This window comes from Choloepus didactylus, chromosome 10 (genome assembly GCF_015220235.1).
Source record: "Choloepus didactylus isolate mChoDid1 chromosome 10, mChoDid1.pri, whole genome shotgun sequence".
In the NCBI taxonomy this organism is placed as follows: domain Eukaryota; kingdom Metazoa; phylum Chordata; class Mammalia; order Pilosa; family Megalonychidae; genus Choloepus; species Choloepus didactylus.
Genome location: NC_051316.1, coordinates 107869063 through 107885605, shown reverse-complemented (window position 1 = coordinate 107885605; position 16543 = coordinate 107869063). Strand labels below are relative to the sequence as shown.

The window sequence follows — 16543 nt, the reverse complement described above, 5'->3', positions numbered from 1 at the left end:
AGACCTGGCTGGGCTCATTGATGATCTTAGGCAAAAAGAATTGCTAATTAGGTTGACATCCTACTTCTCCTTACCTCTAGAGCTAGGTTTTTCTGCTCTGGGCATGCCTGCTTTGGCTCAAGCAGTTGTCTGGCTTTTTACTGTAGTTCTAGATAAGTGAGAACAAATTCACAGTCCCTTTAAAATCTGCAAAGCCTTGTGTTCCAGTGCAGAATTTCCAAGACTGTGTCCAAATTGTTGTTAGCCATGGACAATAGTAAGTGGAAAAGATTACTTATAGTCAAATGAATTTGAGGATACTGGGTTAAACACAATTGAACTGATCAACTGCTGCAGGATTTCTCAGATTGTGCACTCTCTGGTCCAAAACCTTCTATTGGCTTCTAATCACACTCAGAAAAAAATCTGATCTCCTACAGAGCTCATGCTCTCATTCCATGAGGTCAGTACTCATACATCATCTCCATGTCCCACCTTATCTAAAAGAGCACCACTATCTCAGCTCCAGTTGTCTGTTTCCTTACCCTGCTTTATATTTAGTCTTAGCAAATACTACTACCTGAAAGTGTAGTATAAATTTATTTGGCTCATTTTCACTGTCTGCCTTCCCCACTAGAGTGCAAACACCATGGGTGAAAGAACCTTGCCTATCGTGTTTTCTATTGTATTTCCAGCCCTTAGGACTATGTGTTGAATGGATTGTAGGAGCTATGAATTTCCAAGAGGAGGACACAGTCTCAAGTGTTCCCCAAACTCAGCTGGTCCTAGAACACTTTTTCAGGTGCATCTCATGAAAATACTGTTTCACAGGACATTTTTAAAATCACTTCTCTGGTGGGGTCTTATTACCAAGAACAGATTTTAGCAACAGGTGACAACAATAACAATGACAATAAAACAATTTTATTGAATTCCAGGTTCTGTGCTAAGTTCCTTAATTGCATTATGTCATTTGATCATCAAAATAAACTTATAAAGCATGCACTATTATTTTGTTTTTAATACAGATGAGGAAAAGGAGGCTTACAGTTGTTAAGTAACTAAGCCAAGATCACACAGCAAGCAAGCATCTCTTGAACACAGAACTTTCTGTAGCCAAAGCCACACTATTGTTTTTAAATGCAATTTTATTGAGATGATCACATAGCCTACAATCATTCAAAGTGTACAATCAGTCATTCACAGTATCGTCATATAGTTGTGCATTCATCACCACAATCTGAGCATTTTCATTACTCCAAAAAATAAAATAAAGATTAAAATAAAAAAATCATTCAAAATATCCTATTCCCTTCCTTCCCTCCATTGTTCATTTACTTTTTTTTAAGACAGTTTGAGATATAGTCACACACCCTACAGTCATCCACAGTGTACAATTATTCATAGCACCATCATACATTTGTGCATTCATCACCAGAATCAATTTTTGAAAATTTTCCTTATTCCAAAATAAAAATAAAAGCAAAAAAGAACACCTAAATCTTTCCATCTACTCCATCCACCCCATTTATTTAATTTTTGTTCCCATTTTCCCATTCATCTGCCCATATACTGGATAAAGGGAGTGTGAGCCACAAGGTTTTCACAATCACTGTCACAAAAGTGGAGAGCTGTAACGAAGTATGGTAACTATTAACTATTATTCAGTTCTTTCCCTGGGCTGCAAACTTCTCCATGTCCTAAAATAAAGAGTGCTTTCTTTTCATCCCTTCCTTGAGCCCTTTCCTTCCTCCCACTAACAGATGACTGATCCCTTGTTATAACCTCCAGATTTTCGGCTATCTCGTGTGACTCAGCCTCAGATCCATGGCTGGACTTCCTCTGTCCTTGGTACTGGTTTCTCAAAATCCTAAACAGAGCTTGCTTTGATCTTGGGGGCCACCTCTGAAGCAAGGACATTCCTTGAAGCCTGTGTCCTGAGACGGTTTCCCATCCCAGGGCTTGGCTGGCTTCCTCCTGTCATGTGTTATGACATCACTCTGCAAAGTTATGAGCCTAGAGGGTGAAGCATGAAAACAACTTCAAGGGTTGGGCTTTCTGAATAAACTCTGGTAAAGAAGGAGTTGTCCAAATCTGGAAACAGAGAAAGGACTCTTGTCAGTTGTTGAAGATTAATTTTATTCTGGTTTTTCTTGGTTTCAAGTCCTGATAAATCAGATACCCATTCTCCTTTCAAGAATGTCACTCTCAGAAGGAGTACACCTATGAGGAAACAGGTGATTCCAGAATGATAAGGGTGACACTAGAGAAAAAACTGAGTGGAATGTGATGATAGTTAAGGGGCACCTAATATACCTGGAGGAGGTAGTACCTGAACTGAATTTTGAAAGACTATGACTAGTCAAAAATAGGGTAGGACATTCCAGGCAAAAGGGAACAGCATGTGCAAAAGCACAAAAAGCATGAGATAGTTGGTGTGGAGAGCATGACTCACAGTGGCACAGGGTCTATTTGGAGAGAGGGAGCCAGCTCATGGAAAGTCTTGAATGCCAGGATGGGGATATGGATTTTTCCTAGGGGCAGAAGAGTACCATTTGGAAGGCTTAAAGTCTAGGAATGTTGACCTCAGTGTTCTCATAGTGAGGGATGGATTGAAGAGGGAGATTGGTGGGTTGGCAACTAAGGGGAAGCTGTTGTAGTCCATGTGTGAGATGCCAAGGCCTAAACCAGGGTGATGACACAGTACAGTAGGTGGGGAGGCAACGACTGATTTGTCAAAGCAGTGGAGTCCACAGGATTTGCTGCATGGGTGTTAGTGAGGAAAAAGGAGTCTGGAATTACTCCTAGATTTTAGTCTTCATTATATCTGCTAATTGAGGAATAGGTTGGGAGAGGAACAACGGATGAATTTCAGTTTTGGTCACTTTGAATGTTTTATTTTTGAATGAAATGCATCTGAGGTCATTGTCTTGGAAGACTGTCATGTGGAATATTCAATGTCAAACACCTGGCTCCATCTTATAACAGGTTGGAAAGTTTAAATAAGACACAGTCCACCTTAGTGGCTACCATAATTATTGATCATTCATCAACTAGACGTGTAGCTGGGTTGGGTGAATGTACCATGGATAAGAGGTTGCCAAGAATTGGTGACACTGCAGGGTTGGAGGCTGTGGCAGGCAGACACTAAGATGGTCACCAATGGTACCAACTCATGCGATTCACACCCTTGTGTAAAACCCTCCCCTTGAATGTGAGCTGGTCTAGTGCCTTAATTCTAGCCAATAGAATATGACAGATGTGACAAGATGTCCCTTCCATAATTAGGCTACCCAAGATTGTGGTATCCATCTTACTTGCCAACTCTCTTTCTCTTTCTCATTGTCTTTGGTTCCTTGCCGAAGCAAGCAGTCATGTGGCAAGGAACTGAGTGCGGCCTCTGGCTAACAGCCAGCAAGGAGCTGAGGCCTTCAGGACAACAGCCACTGAGGAATTGAACCCAGCCAACGACTATGGAAGTGTGATCGGAAGTGAACCCTTCCTTAGTCAAGCCTTCAGATGAGACTGCAGTCCAGGCTAACACTGTGATTGCAGCCTCATGAGAGACCATGAAGCAGAAATTCCAACTAAGCTGTGCTCAGATTTCTGATCCACAGAAACTATGAGATAATAAATGTGTCTGGTTTTATGCTCAGTTTTGTGGTAATTTGTTATGGTTCAGTCCACATAAGCTAAGGCTGTTCAGAAAATAAAACAGGGTTCACTTTTCTTTTTTAAAAGAAAGTATTAATTCTGAAGTATTTTAGATTGTCCCTGTCTTCCAAGAGCAGGAGTCAGAGACCTAGGATTTATCCCTGACCCTGTTGCCAACTGGCATGAGATCTTAGAAGATCCTTCTCTTCTCCATGTCTCAGTTTCACCATCTTTAAAATGAGGGGAGTTAAAGTAGGTCAGTGATTTACAAAAACATTTTTTGCTGTAGAATCCTTTCATCAAATGCAATTGCATAAGGCAGCCCAGTGTACAAAACCTGATAAAATTGGAGGGACTTTAGTTGAAATAAATTCGAGTAGCACACCGTGTTTGGCTTCCTCAAATCCCCAAGGCAGCCCCAATCACCTCCGAGGAGTCTTTTCAAATCCAGTCTTCAGGCTTACAGGCTGCCCATGGGTTTTTTTAATTTCAACATTCTATGTGTTCTAGGGAGATTTTCACTTTTAACAATCTACCTACCAGTTACAGTGCTTTTTGTGACATCTCTGCATCAGGCTTCCTCTATGTGACCCTCCCAGGGCCCAGGGACAGGGCCACTTCCCTTGCAGGCAGCACTAACGGTGCATCTGCCTCACACTGGGCCTGTTTCTGGCCTTCAGAGCTCCCTGCAGGTGGGCCTCCCTCAGTTATATTAAAGCTGCTTAAGTATTTGCCTAACATCCCTTCACCTCCCATCTCCCTACTGTCTGTTCCCTGGGTGGAAAGTCACAGCTTCCTCCTCTGGACACACTCATGTCCTTTTAAAAATTATTGTTATCCTTTTGTATCTTGGTGCCTATACTGGATGCAGTTTTCCTAAGGGTCTCTGGCCCATGGAACTCTGGGCTCTCTAGTTCTGACTATGGCAAGTTGATTTTGCAGGGGAGGTTACATGTGTTCATATTGTATTGCACGTGTAGCAAAGTTCCCTAGATTTTTACATGTGCCCTGTGTTTAGCCAGAGCTTTCCCACACCACTTCTGTAGGTTTAGAGCTTTGAACAAAAATATAGTGACTTGCACTCAGTGTGAAGTCTTGGCCATCCTTTTTGTCTACCTACCAGTCTGATTTTACTCCTAAACACATCTCTGGGGGATGAAATTTGAGCTCTTCTTCTCCTGAAAATAGCCCTTTGCCTAAAGTCCCCCACTGGCAATTCATTCTTTTGTGTTAAGCATTGCCCTCTTTACCCAACTACATTCTTAGAATGGAAACACTCCTCTGGCAGGTAGTCTGCTTGAAACTCTGCTGTTTCTACCTCTCTCCTCATCTGGAAAATGGTATAATCCCCGTGTCCCATGGGGTTCAGTGGAAGAACCCAATCCTGGGAGTTCAGCATGGGGAGGAACCCCAACAACACCACTTTCTCCCTCCTAAGTGACTTAACCTTTCTATACCTCAGGTTATGCATATGTAAAATACTGTCTAATTACCACAAGAATCTGAGGGTGATGCACAATAAAGTTATTTTATAGTTTTATAAGTTGATAAAAGTACGTCATAAACCATAGAACACTGTTCAAAAGCGAAGCGGTGTTGTGTTATTGATCCATTTCCTTTGGGAAAGAGGAGCGGTTCCCCAACGAGAATAACTGAGGGTCAGGCACCTACCAGCAGGGTTGTGGGCTATGGGGAAAGCGTGGGCACAGCCGATGTAGCTCCTGCCCTCCCTCTCTGACGTCCTTGCCTTCACTGACATGCAGTCTAGTGGGGTGGGAAGGCAATTCTTGGGACAGTGAGGATACAGGGAGGTCAGTAGGGGAAGCACAGCGATCTATGGACGCCTGGAGGTGAAGGGTGTAATCCAGCCTGAGGTGTCACTCAGGCAGCACATGCTCACTTGTGTCTATGCTCCAAGTCTCAGGCTGGTGAAGGGATGCAGTGGGGATCAGACATTGCCCCCATGAAGCTTATAGATTAGTAGAGGAGACATATTACACTAGCAATTGTACACCAGTACAAATACAGTTTATGTGGGAGGTGAAATCTGAAGGAGCAAGTTGGAGACAGTAAAAACAGCTGCCCTGCTGAAGAGAAAATCAGGGTCTGAAAGACAAGCTTTTGATTGATTCTTAGCTTTGCTGTGTCTGATTCTCTCTTGTTAGAAGATAAATAGAATTATGGTGTTAAGTATGACTTGTTTACCCTAATATTATAACCACTTTCTCAGGACTCAAGCTCCATCAGTCATTATCTGCCTGTTGTTGGGTAAGCTACTTAAACATTTTCAGCCTCAGGTTCCCTACATGTGAAGTGGGGACAATTATATTTATTGGAAACAATGGTTGACGGTTAAATGGCTTAATGTACTGTAGAGGAGCAAGTAAATGTGAGCCATTATGCTCATACCCTAGACCCCTCCAAGAAAAACTTTTTAGACATGTTCATATGCAAGTTACTAGCAGCCAAGTTACCTACCTCCTCTAGGGTAACAGGTGACCAGTTGTCATTTCTGAGGCAAGGCTGTCTACTTTCAGAGCCTATGAAACATCTCTAGCTCTTGGCATGGGATTTGAGGAGGGTTAAAGGGCTAACCAAAGCCATTTGAGTTACCATGGCTGCTAATTAAGGATCTGTGAACTCAAAATTAAGGAAATTTCAAAACTGTGAGACAACTTGGCATGAAGTTCCCCTCATAAATGGACTAAAAATACACATGGAATGGGTTTTCCATTCATGAGCTCTTCAGCTTGGGCATTTTTAAAAATTCCATAATGAAGGGTCAGAGGGAACAATGACAGTTTGGTCACCAGGTTGTTGCTAAAGTGAAGGACAGGCCAGAAATAGGAGACAAGGGGGAAGGAAAGAGGAAAAAAATACTCTAGGTTCAAGGGCGTAACTGAAAAAAGTCTGGTCACAGGGTTTAGAATCAAGTCGGCACACAGACTTTTTTCCTCTATAGTCACAAGGAGTGTACAGCCCCTTTGTGGTAGGTAAGTGCTCCTGTTGTCTTTTGGGTTGGATAGAACTATCCCTGGAACTTGTGGGAGGTTAGTTTCGCCACACTTTGAGGGGGGTTTCCTCCTTGGAAAGAAGCCTTCGTCTAATGTTTCCCACATGTTGACAGTGTTCACACTGGCCTAGGATTAGATTCCAGGGGATTCCCTGAGACCTTTTCAAAACAAGAGGTGACTGAACCATTACCCTCCTCTCTGAGGCTTCAGCTGCAATTTTGGCTCAGTGCCTACAACCATTTCCCATTTTTCCTGGGATTCACTGCCCCAAAGCTGGAGAATATTGGTTTTATTTTATCTCTCAATCAGCCCCTTCTAAAGCCAGCTGTAAATTCTCTGTGCTCTCAGGCTCTGAGAGAGGGTACAGGTGCAGTCTTCCTTTCTCAATGAGAGCTTCAAGAATACCCTTTAGGGCACATCAACATGTGGGCTTACTTTTCTGGGATTAAAATCACTAGGAATGACCTGACTGCCACTGCTTTTTCATTCTTCTATCTCCAGAGACTGAAATTTGAACGTTTCTGCTCCAGGTGGAGAATTGCACTCCCATGAGCTCCCTTTTCTGAACACCATGAAAAGTGATACATGCCGGTCTATTCTGTAAAATCAATAGACACCATTGCCAGTCGGAGAACTCTCTGCCATCTTGGCCAGTGTCCTTGACACCACCCAGGGTTTGAGATTCTACACGAGGTCAGCCCAGCCAGGCTTCAGGAGGCAATGCAGTGTACAGTGTAGTGGAAGGAGTAGTAGGGTTTTCATCGGAAAGTTTAGGTTCAAAGCCAACTCTGACCCTCACTTCCGGAAAGACCTCAAAAAAGTCACTTAACATCCTTGGTCTCAATTTCTCTGTCCATGAATGGAGATCGCTGTTCACAACTTGCAGTGTTAAAGAGAGAATTAGATGATAAACCACAGGCAAAGCCCCCTATACCATATTTGATACCTAGGCAGCCCTTAAAACTGTTGCATGTGCATGTGTGTTTTATAATCACAATAGGTTGCAAATTTAGAGCAAACTGTTTGTGATCTACTTTGTACTTTCAAACTGAAGTGTGATGGGCTTGTGCTCTAGGCCAACTAGATATTTTATTTCTGTAAGAAAAAAATGGCTGTACGTCTACAGAAATCCAGCAAGAGGGGGGAATAGGCATTCTTCATTCATTGTACGAATTAGAAAGGGTAGAATTAAGGGGGATATGTTTTTAATTCTGTCAAGTTGAATTCCCTCTCTAAATTCCTTTCTGGTTATATGATCAGGCTACTGCTGCATTTATGGGTGGCCACAGTCTCGCTAGAGGGGCAGATTTAGTCAAAAAGGAAGTCCAAGGAGCAGAAGCAATCAGAGGGAATACGGCAAAATATGTCTGATTTGGTGATTGTGTGTCTGGGATCTGGCTCCATGGCTTTGAGTTCTGGCTCTGGGAAAATTACTTGATATCTCTCCATCAAATTGGTCTAGCCCATTCCTCAGAGACAGGCTGGCATTTAGTGATATGATGCAGGCAAAGGACCTACAGAATAGAGAATGGGTTATCCATACGCTTTGGCTATTTTTGTAATTAAAATTTTGTTTATCCAGAGGAATGATCACACGTCATTGCTTTAAACTTTCCATGTGCATTCCATGTCTTCCGTATTATTTGGGGAATTTCTCTCACTCCCTTTACAGATGGGGACCTGGAGGGGAAAAAATCTTTGTCAAATTGTGGAACTGCAACCTGAATGCACTCCTTCTGACTTTATGATTTTAAACTGTTTTGTGTTGTCCAGGTTTCTCTGGAAATGTCTCTCAGGGCTGAGAGCAATAGGGCAAGTTTTGGGTCCCCAAAGCAAAGCAGCCCTACATTTAGCTGTTTTGTATATTTGAGGATTTGTCCAAAATTTCTTTTAATGACTAGTTTTATTGCTAAAAATAAGTTTGAAAGCCATTTTCTTAGAAAATTAATCTTGGACTAGTCCTTATGAATTGATAAGCAGGAAAACCAAGAAAAGCCTCCCTTTATTAAGCCTTTACTATGTGCCAGGTAGTGCAACAAGGTTTTGCCATATACTGTGCCATTTGAATTTTACAAGAGCCCAATGAGATATAGATTGTCATCCTCTTTGAATGGAAGACAAAGCTGAGGGCTGGAAGGTTAGTAACTTCCAGGTAAGGGGGCTGTTAGTGGGAGATGAGATAGGAAAGCCTAGGTTTTTAAAACAAAGCAGAGATGGAAAAAAAGTCCTTAACAACTATAGAGCTAAGCAACACATTTTCTTTCAATCCTTATCCAATTCACACTGTTAGAGCAAACCAGAGAATATTCCTAATGGGCACCGTTTCATCCCCCAAATGCCATCACCTCACTGAAATGAGTGGGGCCAGAGAACACAGCTGGCATCTTCTGCAAAGGACTCGGATGCGTATGATGCCAGCAAACTTCCAATCACCTGAACAAACCTCTCTCTGAGCCTGAGCCAGTCTTGCCACATGCAGGACAATGGGGAAACTGGCATGGGTGGGCAGCAGTTTTCATTTCTAAAGTACATATGGTGAAGCTCCATAAAATAGGTGGAAAAGTTCACAAAAACATGAAAAAGAGGCAGTCTTTCTCCTTCATGTGGGGGTCTTTGTCCGTCTCTCCCTCCAGACAAAAAGCAACCCCAAAGAGCCCCTGGCAACATCATACTTTTATAGTCAACAGCTTTGGCATCTGCGAATGCCCAAACTCAAAACCTCATGGTGTTCATGAATCAGAACCTGACATTTACATCCAGCCCTGGGCTCTCCCCTTTCTCCCAGCCTGTGCCAACACAAGCTCCTGCTTGTGAAATACAGCCAAGTCTCCACCCTGCCAGCCTAGTGAGGCCCCTTCAGACAGCGTGAGATAAGAAGACGGAGGCAGAACGAGGGACACACCAGAAACAATCCCCGATGGACCACGTGCCTCTTTCACCCTCCAGGGTCATAGCAGGCTTAGGCAATGACAACGATTATCCAACCTCTCAGTTACTGAACGCTCTGCTGGTCTCTGTACACCTCATCTTCTCCTTTTAATGACCGTTATTGTCCCCATTTTAGAGAAGTGGAAACTGAGGCTCAGAGAGGGTAAAGTAATATTCTCAGGGTCACATGCACAGAAAGTGGGGGCAGGGCATGGTTTCCCACAGCTTCAAAGCTGAGCTCAGTCCCCTTACAACACTGAAGGGAGAGAGGAGCCCCGGGCTCTTTCCAAAGTCCACCTTCCGGATGTGGAGTTTCCCATCTCTGAGGGAAGTTGTCCCTCAGGGTTTCTGTGATTAGAGTTGAGGAAGGGGTGGTGATTCAAGAGAGATAGAGGGTGCTGCTGGTTCTAAGCTCCCCAAACCCACATGTGCACCCAGCCTGAGGGTCAGTGAATCAGGAAGCATCGGGAAGCCCCCCTACCTTTAAAAACTGAAGCTGGTATCAAGTAATGCTAAGAGTCACCTTCTCTCCATCATCCCCCAACCCTTGTCCCTTTCCATGTCTGAGCAGAGCGTGGATGTCAGGAGGTTCCAAAGAGGGGATGGATACAAAACTTTGTAAACAGTAAGGTAAGGACTGATAGATGGAGACTTTTGTTATTCTCTCTATAATCCTCTATCAGTCTCCTACCACCTCACCCCAGAGGAAAGCTGTGAGCAAACTCCACTTTCAGACTCGACTTCCCTAATCCTCCATCAAAAAAACCCACAGGTGAATCAGCCAGGCATGGAGATAAGAGAAAATTCTTACTCTTCCTCTGAAGAATGAAGAGATAAAAACTTTACAAAAAGTACCTTCCAAGTGTGACTATTCATAGAACTTAAAAAAATATATACATGTAAGACTGAAGTGGAGCAAGTAGAAAAGAGTCTAACAAGGTGCACTGAATCCTGAATCCCATCAATCATTTACCCCATTTTTCCAGCAGCAGGAGGTAAACGAAACTTCTAAAATTATAAGCTACAATCCATTTGATACCAGGAATGCAAACGGTATATCATAATGATCTTTGGGGATGGGGTTGCAACAGACTTACCTTTCCGGAGGGGGAAAGCCCTAGATCCTTGAGGGTTCCAGCTCCATGGAGTAAGTACCTAGAACTGAGCAGCAGAAGGCTCCCACATGCGCTGCTCCCCCCAGGGCCACACCACGCTGAGCCCTCTTTGTGCAAGAGGCGAGCGTGTGTGTCCGTGCCGGAGAGAGGCGTGTGACAGTCGGCAGTCTGTGGCCAGTGCAGCCAGCTTTGGCTGGCTTATATAGCAGCTCCCTCCTCTGTAACGGGACGCCTCGCCTCCAGACATCCTTTTCCACTTTTTCAGTTGGTGAATTAAAGGAACAGCCCTCCCAGCGGAACAAGGTTAGCTCATGAAAGACCCACTCACTCCTTGCTCTCTGCCAGGAAAGGAACCCATTTGCATACAATTTATGGCGAAAGTAGGAATTCCCGCTTCCCCCGCCTCCTGGCCCTGACACAGAATAGCTGTTTGTGAACTGTGATCTTTGCTTTGCTCCCCTGAAGGGTTTTGTAATTCTGGGACAGAAGCAGAGGGAGAGAGAGGGGGCAGAATCAGCAGCTTGAGAGCTCTGCTACTCGGGCAGGCTGGAAATGTAACCCAGCCTGGGCTCTGGGCAGCAGTTGTCCAGTTGCACCTCAGAGAAAGCAAAAGGGTAGAGTTGAGTTCCTGGAAAGAGGAGATAAAGACCTTCAAAAGCCTGGGGCTTTGGGGTTCTCTGGGACATCAGAGAGGTCACCCAGGATTATCCCCAGGTGGGGATGGTGCCCGGAGCACACAGAAGGGTCCTGGTTTACGTATGTGGGAGCCAGCCATGCCCAGCTGCCATGAGGTGTCATTGTCAGAGCTCCAGTGCCCTACAGGGGGTGGCTTTTTGACGTGGTCCATACCCTGTGCTTGGGGCTGTCTTCTAAGCTGGATCTCTTGGGGAGTGTCTTGCTCTTAGTGCTGAAAGGGGTTCACCATAGAGCCTTTCCTTTAAAGGAGAGAAAAAAAAGGTAACAACTTAATCTTTGACACATAAGCCAAGCCTTTGCTCTCCAGCCTGCTGTGGATTGGTTCCAAGCTCTGAGTCATGTATTCGTTTGCTGGTTAGCATGCATTGAGTCTCCGCAGGGCACACTGGCATTTGAGGGAGTGGGGAAAGAAGGGAGGGCACGGCACCCACGCTTGAGGGACTTCTGGGCTTGTCTCAGCACATAGAAGGTTCGTGATAGTGGAGAAAATGAGAGTACTCTGTAGCCTGGAGCTACCATTGAGCTCTTCTTTATTAAGCTGCTGTACAAGGTACTTTATGAACCTCATTTCATTACATCCTCACAATCACCATGTGAGATAGGTGTGAATGTCCCCTTTTTACAGATGAAGAAACTGAGGTTCAGAGAAGTAACATAACTTTACTAAGGTAACGCAACTAGAAAGTGTTTAGGTGACAACGCTGGACTCCATAGTTTTTTCTCTTACACATTCTGTCCCGACAAGTAGTAAGATGATATTTAAATGTTTTAGGCCCCATTACATTGTAACAGCATTTGAATAGAAATCACCTCCATATCTGAGTATGGATAATATATGTTTGCACAGTGAGTAATTAGGAGAGCTTTGCTTTTTAACTACTGATAATAGAGGTTTTAATTATCCACCTCTTTTCAGTACTGAAGGATATCATCCCCATAGGTATTATTTTATTGCTGTGGACCTGTTTCCCCATCTAAAAAAGGAGGGAGGAGATTAGATCATCCCCACAGTTGCTCTGGCTCCTTCCTTGTAGGATTCTTTGCTTAAGTGACCCTCTCGGCAAGAAAGCCCTTAAATAGTCATGTCATAAAACAGCTCATCTGAACTCTTGAACCATTTTGGCTGATTCCAGTGTTGGTTGTTTTAGAAGTTTTTAATTCTGTGTTTTAGCCAAAGCTTATCGTAGTTGCACGAGGCTGTGTCTTTCCACCAGTAGTGAAGGCTTCCATGCCTCTTGGTTTGCCAAAGTCTACCGAGTTTATGTTCTGGGTTAGGGTGTAAAATATTACACTAGTATGTAATACATGTTATATGGACTATAAACCATATTTTACATATAATATATAATTAACATATTTTCAAAATCTCTGTGCATTTTTGAGTTTTGCCAAATAAATTTAAATGTTTCCTCTGTTTAGGTGCTACCTGTGCCCTACGCTCACTGAGCTTGCTTTCTGTTGCAGCATTCCAAATATTTCCTTGAAGAAAGCATTTGGCTGGTTGTGGTGATTTTGGCTGTAGTCTGTGCAGCTTCTAATTTTCTTCCTGACCTGAACCACGTTACATGAACTTTTGTTTCACTTACAGGCTTTCTTTGTTTTGGGCCTCGGTTTCAATGTCATTTCTACCTCTTCCTAGCTATGGCCCCACACAAGGTATTTCACTAGTAGGAGCCTTAGTTTCCTAAACTTTAAAATGGACATAAAATTACTTATGTTTTTAGGGGTGAAATGTACGGAATATGTGAAAATGCCTGGCTCTGGTTCTAAGCAGATGCTCCTTTTATTTCTTCTTTTAGAGTTTCTACACCTGCAAAATAGGGACAAAATAGGGATCATCTACCTATCATGTAGGATGATCAGAGTACATAAAACAAACAGGAAATAGATATGAAAGCACACTGATACTTTAAAGTATTTATCTCAAAGGAAGATGGTAAGTGTAGATGCTCAAGTTTTGTGAGTTTGCTGTTGTTCTTGTTATATAATATGGTTGATAATGTATCTGGAAGGGAATAGGCAGTTGCAGAAAAGATTGTAGAATAAAACGACATTTTTAAAAAAGGGCAATTTGGGTTGGGGGAAGTTAAGGTTAGATTTTGGAATTACATTTCATACATAAAAATGAAGACTTTAGAGTTTGTTGGGAGTATGGGTTCCTGGCAGATCAGGGGAGATTACAGAGAAATAATAGGTAGATAAGGAGGATGGTAGCTTGCACAATCCCTTGGACAGTGTTAGCAAGTGGGAAAGGTAAGTGTGGCAGAAGGACAAGACAAACTCAAAGAGAAACAGGAAGACCGAATTCAGGGAAGAAGAAATTGCACCAAAATGTTACCGGGGCACTCTGGGTAATGGCATTGCAGATGCTTATTAGTTTCTTCTTTGTGTTTTTCCGAATTTTCCTAATTTCTACATTGAGATCATATTTCTTCAATGAGATTGAAGAAACAAATGAGACTAAACAAATGTGGTGTGTGTGCATGTGTGTGTGTGTGTGTGCGTGTGAGTGTTTAAATGAGACAAGAAAGCATGCTAGAAAACTGAGTGATAAATGTGACTTCCTCTGGGAATCTCCATGCCCCCCACCCTTCATGTTCTACAATCACTGATTACTGCCTACTATGAGAGGCTTAGCCAACCACAGGAAAAAACAAACCCAGTAAGACCAGGCTGGCCCTCAAGGCAGGAAATGGGCTAGTGGAACAGACAGACAAGAATTAAGTCAACAGCTATCATAGAAGTATGTCCTATTAACAGAGACGTGACTGTTTGGTTTGTTTATGTACCCTTAGAAGAGGCTGCTTGTAAAAGGAGTTTTCTCTGAAAAGCAGTGTGACTTCTTACGCTGCCCTTGTGTTCTGTTTTTGTTTTGTCATTTCATAGGACTGAGGCAGACTCAGCCCAACAGTGGGCTTTCTGGAAGTCAGGGGGCCACTCCTTGACCCTGCCTCTACCTCCTTCAGGAATCTTCCATCTGCAGGGCATCAGCTGGGTCCTGCCTACTCGAAGTACTTGTGGAAGGCAGACATGAGTGCAGCCACTAATATGATGAACCCACGGAAGTCCACCACTGTGTCTCTGTTGGCGTCCAGGTCCTCGAGCAGTTTGTCCATGGTCTTTGTCCCTTCCTCTTGGGACAACCATTTATACTCCTGCTTGGTAGCATCATGGAAAGAACATGCAACAGTTTCATTTTTGATTGGGGGTGGGGGGCACAGATGAGGACTTGTTTTCCACACCTGGACATTTTGTGACCTCCATCCATGCCGATAGGTCTTCACACATCCTGTGCTCTCCAATTTCTGAGCCTTCACTTCTGCTGTGCCTAGAACCCTCTCCTCCATCTGTCCACATCCATTCACCACCAGTTCTGATCCGGCCTCACCATGGAGCTTCCTGGATTTCTTCCACAAGCAATATTTTTGTGAACTACATCATTTTCTAACTCTGCTAGGACACCATATTAGTTGCCTAGGGCAGCTGTAGCAAATTTCTATGAACTGGATAGCTTTAAGCCCCTAGAAGTCTGAATCACGGCCTTGGAAAGGCCATGTTCCCTCCATAAACTCTAGGGAAGAATTCTTCCTTGCCTCTTCTGGCTTCTGTTGGTCCCAGGCTTTACTTGGCAGCATAACTTCAATTTCTTCCTCCACCTTCACATGCTACCTTCTCCCTGTGTATCTCAACCCTAAATTTTCCTCTTGTTATAAGGACACCAGTCACATTGGATTTAGGGCCCACACTAATCCAGTATGACCTCATCTTAAATACATCTGCAAAGGTCATTTTTCCAAATAAGTTTACTTTTATAGGTACCGGAGGTTAAGACATCAACTTACCTTTTTGGAGGACACAACTGAAACCAGTATAGACTCTAATTGCTTCTACATGATATAATCATGTATGTGTATGTCCAGTATTTCCTACTAAATTTTAGGCTTCCCAAGGGACATCTGCATTATCTGTGCTTAGCATGGAGCCTTTGGTATTGCAGAAGCTCAGTAAATATTTGTTGAATGAATGAAGTAATGGGGAAACAAATGAAATTTTGACATGCTGTGCTTTAAATTAAATTCTTTCCTTTTCACTCAGAGAGCATGAGAGGGGAAACTGGATTATCATGTCTAACATACCCATTTCACCACTGAGGAAATGGGGCCCAAAATGGGAAAATGACTTATCTGACAGCACAATGGCTGCTTTCCATGCAGATGGTTGTCACCGTCAGAACTGAGAAACCAAGCCACAGCAGACATTACAACAGAGGATGTTTATGGAATTAATAACCATTTATCATCCTGCTTGGCAGAAGCCATGCATCTTGGCATCTGATCTCTCACAGTTGCATCCTTCTCCCTCCTGTAAGCTTTGTTTTTCCCATGTGAGTGGGCCGGATGAATGCTTGTAAATACCACCTTCTGCATGAGTTCCCAGCCAAAGACTGGTTTTGTTGTTGTTTGTTTGCAATTCTCATTCAAAAGTTGCTGGTGGAGGCTGTGGTTTGGAGGCCAGAGGAAACGTGGGGGTTTGCCTCAGGTGAGATCATTCTCATTTCCTTGAAGGTCTGTTAAATGTAATACATTTTTTCCCCAGATAGATCAGCTAATGACTGAAGTTGGCTGGGACTAGCTCTCCCTGAGGAAGCTGAAATTCTTTGAGAAGTCTGGCGTCCACTTCCTCATGGAATCCCCTGCTTCCCATCCCTGCTCACCCACTTCCTCACTGCTGCCAACCTCCTCCTTTTGTTCTCGGGATTCATCTAATGTGCTAACTCCCATTCAAAAGGCCCATGTGACACTATGATTGCCAGAACTCTCTCCCAAAGCAATTAAGGAGCTCCAGTCCAACAAAATGGGCAAGTCATTTCATTGGATGTGACTTCAGGCATTTGTTTAGAGCTGACTTGCCCCAACTTTCTGTCTGCAGGCTTTTGTTCAGTGCCCTTCTTCGCCATCTATTCTCACTTCTTATTGGACAAAGGACAAAAAAGCTCAAAGTTCCAACAAAATGAGAGGGAAAACAGACAGAGCTTCCTTGCTTGATGGAATTGGGCAAGTCAGCTGCACAGTCAATAAATGAGTAGACTGGCTAGTCGGCATGGCAAAGTGGAAAATGCTGACTGTGTGCCTTTAGGCAAATCCTTTCCCTTCTCTG

The 16543-nt window shown here is 43.4% G+C and overlaps 1 protein-coding gene across 5 annotated transcripts in view; it reads right to left on the bottom strand.

Moving 5' to 3' along the window:
- TNC (tenascin C) overlaps nucleotides 1–10842 on the bottom strand; it is a 98876-nt gene extending 88034 nt beyond the window's left edge. For all 5 annotated transcript variants that reach the window (XM_037797974.1, XM_037797970.1, XM_037797971.1 and 2 more), the window contains exon 1: nucleotides 10673–10842. The gene's annotated coding sequence lies outside the window, so the exon portion shown is untranslated. The remainder of the gene's footprint in view (nucleotides 1–10672) is intronic.
- Between the last annotated feature and the right edge of the window lie 5701 nt (nucleotides 10843–16543).